This window comes from Hydra vulgaris, chromosome 03, assembly GCF_038396675.1.
Source record: "Hydra vulgaris chromosome 03, alternate assembly HydraT2T_AEP".
In the NCBI taxonomy this organism is placed as follows: domain Eukaryota; kingdom Metazoa; phylum Cnidaria; class Hydrozoa; order Anthoathecata; family Hydridae; genus Hydra; species Hydra vulgaris.
Genome location: NC_088922.1, coordinates 10,244,375 through 10,251,798, shown reverse-complemented (window position 1 = coordinate 10,251,798; position 7,424 = coordinate 10,244,375). Strand labels below are relative to the sequence as shown.

At 27.3% G+C, this 7,424-nt stretch overlaps 1 long non-coding RNA gene across 2 annotated transcripts; it reads right to left on the bottom strand.

Annotated features, from left to right (window-relative positions):
* LOC136077942 (uncharacterized) lies at window positions 1-6,123 on the bottom strand. Of its 2 annotated transcripts, XR_010637389.1 has the most exons (4): window positions 4,937-6,123; window positions 3,259-4,827; window positions 438-1,119; window positions 1-183 (listed from the first exon to the last, which is right to left on the bottom strand). It is a non-coding gene; the product is annotated as an uncharacterized LOC136077942 (long non-coding RNA). The 2 variants fall into 2 exon arrangements; XR_010637390.1 differs by lacking the exon at window positions 4,937-6,123 and having other exon boundaries at window positions 438-484; window positions 3,411-3,491.
* Between the last annotated feature and the right edge of the window lie 1,301 nt (window positions 6,124-7,424).

Below are 7,424 nucleotides of genomic sequence, written 5' to 3'. Positions count from 1 at the left end.
TGTTGCAAAATGAATTTATTTAAAAATAAATGCTATTAATCAATACATCCAAAACGAATATTAAAAATATTATTTTTTCTTTTGCGATTTACACGCCGTTTTTTGTCAATTGAATTAATTAAATCGCTTCGGCTTGTATAATACCAAGGTTTTTAGTATCTTCTAACTTTCTTCAAACATTTTCTAAAAAAAATAAATAAAAATACAAATATATATAAATATAAATATATATATATATATATATATATATATATATATATATATATATATATATATATATATATATATATATATATATATATATATATAAAGAGAGAGAGAGAGAGGCAATTTTTATAAGGAACCTTATTAGTCGAGCAATTTTAATTATTAGCCAGTTTGAAGTCATTAATGACTACAATATTTCACAAATAATTATTTCCTAATTTATTACTTACAATGACTAACGTTTATGCGTAATGAGCTTGAACCCATGAGGAGAATCCTGAAAAAAAGTGATCAATAAGGATAAGTAGTTAAACAAAAAAACAAAAACAAAAATGTAAAAACCTGCTTTTTCAATGATGTAGACTTCTATAATAACATAATAACAATATTATCTAATTTATAAACCACATCACATTTTAAATTTATATACCACATCACATTTTAAAGATATCTAATTTATAAACCACATCACATTTTAAAGATTTATTAAAAAAGCGCAAAAACAAACTTTCGTCTAATGTTAAAAGATGAAAATGTAAACACAGATTAGGAATTGGTTTTCAGTTTAACAACTTTGTTGCGCGATGTCAAGGCCTGTTATTATAGAAGGCCGCGGTCACACAATATAATATTCTGAAACTAATAAACAAACATCTAAATTTCTATAAGTAAATTTATTCTTTGATCATTGCCTTCATATCCTATCTTATTTTCATATCATAATCTATTATGGAATTACTTATATAACATATCACAACAATATTATTAAATTTGTGATGTTCAAATATCATATGAACATTCTCTAACATGTTCATATGATATTTGAATATAGTTCTTGAGTATATTATCTGCAAACAATTGACTGATGCAAGTTCTAATGTTGTCAAAAACCAAGCATGCATGCATGGGACACTGCAGTGTCCCACAAAGAAATGCAGGTTTGAAAGTCAAATTTTCTTTATTTAAAAAAAAAAAAAATATAGGGGGGAGATAAGGAGGTTTCTGTAACTTTTTTTAGGTTCCAAAACTGGAGCCTAAAAAAAGATGTTAAATTTATTACGTTTCAATAACTCAGATTGAATCTTAACTGAATTATTGTAAGCTTTGTAGGGGTTTGTTGTATATCAAATGGTGTTGTAAATAAAGTAAAAATAATATATATATATATATATATATATATATATATATATATATATATATATATATAAAATTAAAACAATAAAATTGATAAAAAATTTCACTTTAAAACGAATAACAATAACATTGTGATGATAATAGCATTAGGAAACTAGTATTTATGTATTATTATTATACTATAAATAAATAGTTTTTTAATTCATTTTATAAAATGGAGACTGACAACTGATAATTAATGGAAATAAATACAAATTATAAAAATCATGTATTATTACTAAATACTATATTAATGCTAGTCTACAAAGTTAAAATCAATTTAGAGCATTGTTATTAGTTCTTTTGTGATTCGCACTTCCACTTCTGTCTCTCAAATTTATAAAATAGGTGGTCAAAGCTTGCTCAATAGGTAGGTTCTCAGCATAACAATGCTTTTTTCTTACACTTTCTAAAGAGAAATATGGCAAATTGATTACTTATTTTACTTAAATCGTAGGGTCATCTATGCATAATGATGTCAGATGATGACCCGGTTTGTTGAACAACTTCACCCTTTATCAAACTCAGTCAATTTTTTGCTATCTCCCATTGAAAATGATATCAGTTTTTGTTATCTTATTATGATGGTATATCTGAATTGTTAATATAATATAAAAAATGCATATACCATCAATTTTTTTCTGGTTCAATTATACATTTATTCTCAACAGTACTAAAAGTAAAAAAAAAAAAACATAAATTGTTCTTTCAGATAAGCAAGCTAATTTCTGAATTTAAATTGTTTTTCCTATGATCCTCTACAGTTTTAAGCAACAAAAGCAAGAAGTTTTTAGATCACATTGTTGGTGTAAATACCTCTAAAACCTGCTCATAGCTAGTTTTACTTTTTTTTAAATAAAATATTTTACTTTTTTTTTTAATTTAATTTTTTAATTGAATTTTTTTGGTCTCAACATCCCCTTCTTATTGTCAATTATTGTTAAACTCACGCTGCTCCTCTATCTACTGGCATCATTTATGGATGATCCCATAGCCTAAATACCATATATATATATATATATATATATATATATATATATATATATATATATATATATATATATATATATATATATATATATATATTATTTTTACTTTATTTACAACACCATTTGATATACAACAAACCCTTACAAAGCTTATAATAATTCAGTTAAAATTCAATCTGAGTTATTGAAACATAAAAAATTTAACATCAATAGAAAAGTAAAGCTGTCATCATTTAAAATGTATAGGGTGTTGTCAAAATATGTTGATAGTAAAATTAAGTTACTAATAAAATCACGTTCAACAATGATAAATATTCTTACTGTAGTAAGAATTAGTACTAGTTAACAAATTTGAACAAATAAATATAAAATAGTGAAAAAACAATGAACAAATAACTTGAACTTGAACTAAATCTTGAATTTGAATTAATTGGTTCTAATTTGTTCAAGCATAACCTTAAAAAATAAGTTTATATAATAAATTTTATGTATAACTAGTTATACATATAGTTAACTATCAGGAGTTATATGTATAACTGCATGCATTTTAAAGCATTTTATTTAATTTATATATTACTTTAGATCGTATTACTTTGAATACTGGACCCAGAGACTTTATTCCCAATTACACTGTGGTACTCCAGATTAAAAATTTAAAAGTTTCTGTAAATATCCTGTTTTTGTTCCTCAATGTACTTCGTTAGTTCCTTAAGTTTTATGAACCTTATTACATCTAAAGTTAAAAGTTTTGGAGCATAAAAAAAGTTACAGAAACCCATCCTATTTTTTTCTTTTTTTAATAAAGAAAATTGGGAATTCTTTGACTTTCAAACCTGCATTTCTTTGTGGGACACTGCAGTGTCCCATGCATGCAAGATTGGTTTTTGACAACATTTCAACTTGCATCAGTTAATTGTTTGCAAATAATTTACTCAAGATCTATATTCAAATAACTATTATATTATCCTAATAATACGTCTATTTGCACAAATCTTAATCTTATTTCTATAAGGAAAGATAAACATTATTCGAGGTACTTACATACTTGCTTGCCATTCTCTTTATTAATATAAAATATTTTCACACAATATAAACGTAACGCAATGCAATGTCGATTTAAAAAATTTTTTTAGTTTTTTTTTTAGTTTCCAGCTTTCAAATTAATTCCCATGCAAATCCCACAGGAAACCCACGTAGGATTTCCCATGTGTGTAAATACCATATGGTTCCCATATGTAACCCATGTGGGATTACCCACATGGGTTTAAGGTGACAAATTTCCATACGGATACCACATGGGAAAATCCGTCCCACGTAAATCCCATCAATCCCATACGGAACCCACGCGGAACCCATGTGGGACGCGGTTTTATTTTTCACTGGGTATGACTTCATTAACAAAAATAAACGGCTTTATGACTTACAATTTAGATTTCAAACAAACTAATCAACATCACTTGCATAACTAAATTAGACTGAAAACATTAGGAAAGCTCTAGATGGAGGAGTGTTTGGATGTTAGATCTTTATAGATCTTCAAAAGATCTTCGACACTGTTGATACTGATATCTTAAAAAAAAAAAAATCTTACTATGGTATCAGAGGAGTTTCAAACTCATAATTTAAATCATTTCCCACTGACAGAATACAATTTGTATCTGTTAATGGGGCAAATTCAAAATTAAGCAATGCACTAGTAAGAGTTCCTCAGGGATCCATTCTACACTCACTATGTTTCTTATTTACACTAATGATTTTTTAAAGCAGTAAAATTCTGCAGAGTACAACGCTTTGCTGACGACACAAACCTTCAGTACTTAAACAATTCCGTCAAAAAAATTAAAAAATTTGTTAAAAACGTTAAAAAACTACAAATCTAAAAAATGCCAACAAAATTTTACTTATTAAAAAAAAGACTGACCTAATATTATTTAAAAGCAAGCAAAAAAAAAAATTTTTTTTACGGATAAATATCAAATGAAAGTGGAAAAAACCTTATTGTAAGCAACTTCATTAATAAATAAACCCTAAGATCTATTTATTTAACTCTATTTTATTCTCATCTGTTGGATTCTTCAAAAAAAAATATCATTGGAATAATTAACTTTCTGCCATACAAATCTCAAACAGCTACTTACTTTAAACAACTCCAAATTAATACCATATTTGATATATTAAAAATTAAAAAGTATTTTTTTATACACGGGTACCTCTTATGGTTCACTGCGGGAAATGTTTAATGATTGGTTTACTCTGCGTAGTAGGATAAGCACTTGCCTAATAATAAACTTTAATAATGGTCAGTTAAAGATTCAAAAATATAATACAATATCTTATGGAAAACATTCCTTCATAAACTCAGCAATAAAAAATTAGAATTAACTCAATTACTTCTACCCTTTTTATAACCTCCAAACACATATGTTTAAATCCAAACCAAAACACTATTTATTAAACCCTGAAAGAAAAAGAAAATAACAATGCTATAAAAAATGTTGAAAGAGATATGTATTGTATGTATATATATATATATATTTTATTAATACTTTGTTTGATAAAACACATACATTGTTATCACTTTTTTCCATTTGATTGCTCTTGACGGTTTAGCCCTGCTATAAGAAAGTGAACCATCCAGTACGTGAACCATCCAGTATATAGGAGTAAGTAAGTAGAGTATATAGGACTATATAGTATATAGGAGTATATAAGACCACAAAAATTTCTTAATTGCCTTTTTTTAGAAATTCAACATGCTAAGGTTACCTATTCATTACACGCCATATAAAGTCTCCCCAAAAATTATTTACTTCTAGTGTGTTGGGAACAGCTACAAGTAAGAGTTTTAATAAAACAGTGAATTTTCGTGATATGGAACAATTTCAACTTTTTTATGTAGGAAATTTAATTTTAAACTGTTGAAATACTCTTTATTAAAAATAAATTTAAAAAAAGCCGCTTGATTACAACAACTTTTTTACATTTCTGCATTTAGGTAAATGAGTTTAGGCTGTGGCAAGATTTTGGAGACAAGCTTTTTGTGCTCTTGGAAAACAAGAAATATATAACAAATTCTTGAATAAGACCATTGTTTCTCTCTGCACAATCATTAGTGAAACTTTACCCTCTTACAAAGTTATAAAAATTTTTATAAGATGCAAGTTCTTGGAAGTCTTCCTCAGTCTAATACTACTCCTTGGCAGCACTAGTGATAACACTAAAAATATCATAATCCTTTTGAAAAATTTTAACAAATTTGTATGTCTTATTTACTACTGCATGTTCAGCTTTACTGGATTTCAAAAGTGAAGAATTAAAGTATAGGGCAACAATAAAGTTAACCTTGGAAACTAAAGTCTTTTAATCATCATTCAGGAAGGTAATGATAGGAGACACAATATCCTGGATATAATAGTTAGCGGCTAGTTAGTACAAACAATACTTTTGAAGCTGAATTGATAGTTGTATATAATGCAAGGAATTCTGCCAAGTGATTATAAATATTCCTTGCAAAGACATCATACTCAAGAGCATAAGCAATAAATTTCTTAGACTTAAGATGTAAACCGTGTAGATCAATTCCAATAACCAACACGCTTTTAGGAAGTTTCTTAAATTATTAGCTTCAGCTTTACTAACAATAGGGTAATAACTATCTATCAAATCCTGTTTTAAATCTTCATACATCTATTTAGAAAGTCTCACAGTTTTCCAATCTGCAATGTTATTCATTTTTATATGCGCGTCAACTCATTTTTATATGCGTGTTTATTCATTCTTATATGCGTATTTATTCATTCTTATATATGCGTATTTATTCATTCTTATATATGCGTACTTATTCATTCTTATATGCGTATTTATTCATTCTTATATGCGTATTTATTCATTCTTATATGCGTATTTATTCATTATTATATGCGTATTTATTCATTTTTTTATGCGATTTAAAAAAGCACAAATTTTTCAAAACAAATTGTTCTTGTTTCCTGGTAAACGAGGTTAAAAATGCTCAAGACGAAGACTTTTTAGATTCGATGATGGTTTATTTAAGGTGCAAAATACCTTCTTTTTCTTACTTAGTTTAGTATAAGGTTTTTGTTTAACTTTATTATCAAATTTGTTCATTGATTAAATTATTAATTATCTAATTATTCATTTATCTAGATTTAAATTTAATCATTTATAATTATTATTAATGCACAAATATTTACCCTATGGATGTAAGAGAAAGCAGCATTGCCAATCAAAAAACTAGGAAAAGTGTTACTAGGAAAAGTGTTACAAAGCATATTGAAATGCTTAAGCATTTAGTTGAAAGAAATGAATCTACAACAAGCATTTCCACTTCTCTTAATTTATCTAAGCGCACAGTTCAAAATCTTGTCGTTAAGTTAAACAGAGGAGAATTCGACGAAATGACTGCATTCAAGTCGTTTTCTGATAAAAAACGAGGTAAAAGACCTAAAAACGCTCAAATAAAAAATATTGTTGAGCTATTCGTTCAAGAAAATAATCTTTGTACGCTAGAAGAGATAAAAAAAAATTATGCAGCAGGCTTCAACATGTCTTAGCCTACTATTTCAAGAAAGCTCAAACGCTCGGATTTAAAAATAATTCGTTACATCAAAACTCAACACGAGTTATTGATGCACGCTATGCATTTGCAAGCAAAATTAACGGAATTTTAAATGAAAAACTTATTTATTTGAATGAAACTGGATTTAATGTGCGCACCAACAGCACATATAGTTACCCGCTAAGAGGTGCGCCAGCAGTTTTACAGTCGTCTACAAATCGTTGCAAGAATGTTAGTTTGATTTGTGCTGTTTTAACAATGGGAGTGCTGGATTATGAAATAAAAACTGGAGGCTGGAGTGCAGATTTATTTTGTACTTTCATTACTACAGTGTTGGTACCAGCAATTAGAAATACAGATGTGAAAGCGCCGGTGCTTGTTATGGACAATTGTAAATTCACTCTTTGTGTCAGGCAAACATTAACCTCTCATGTCATAGCCATTAAGTATCTGCTAGTATACATGCTACAACATAA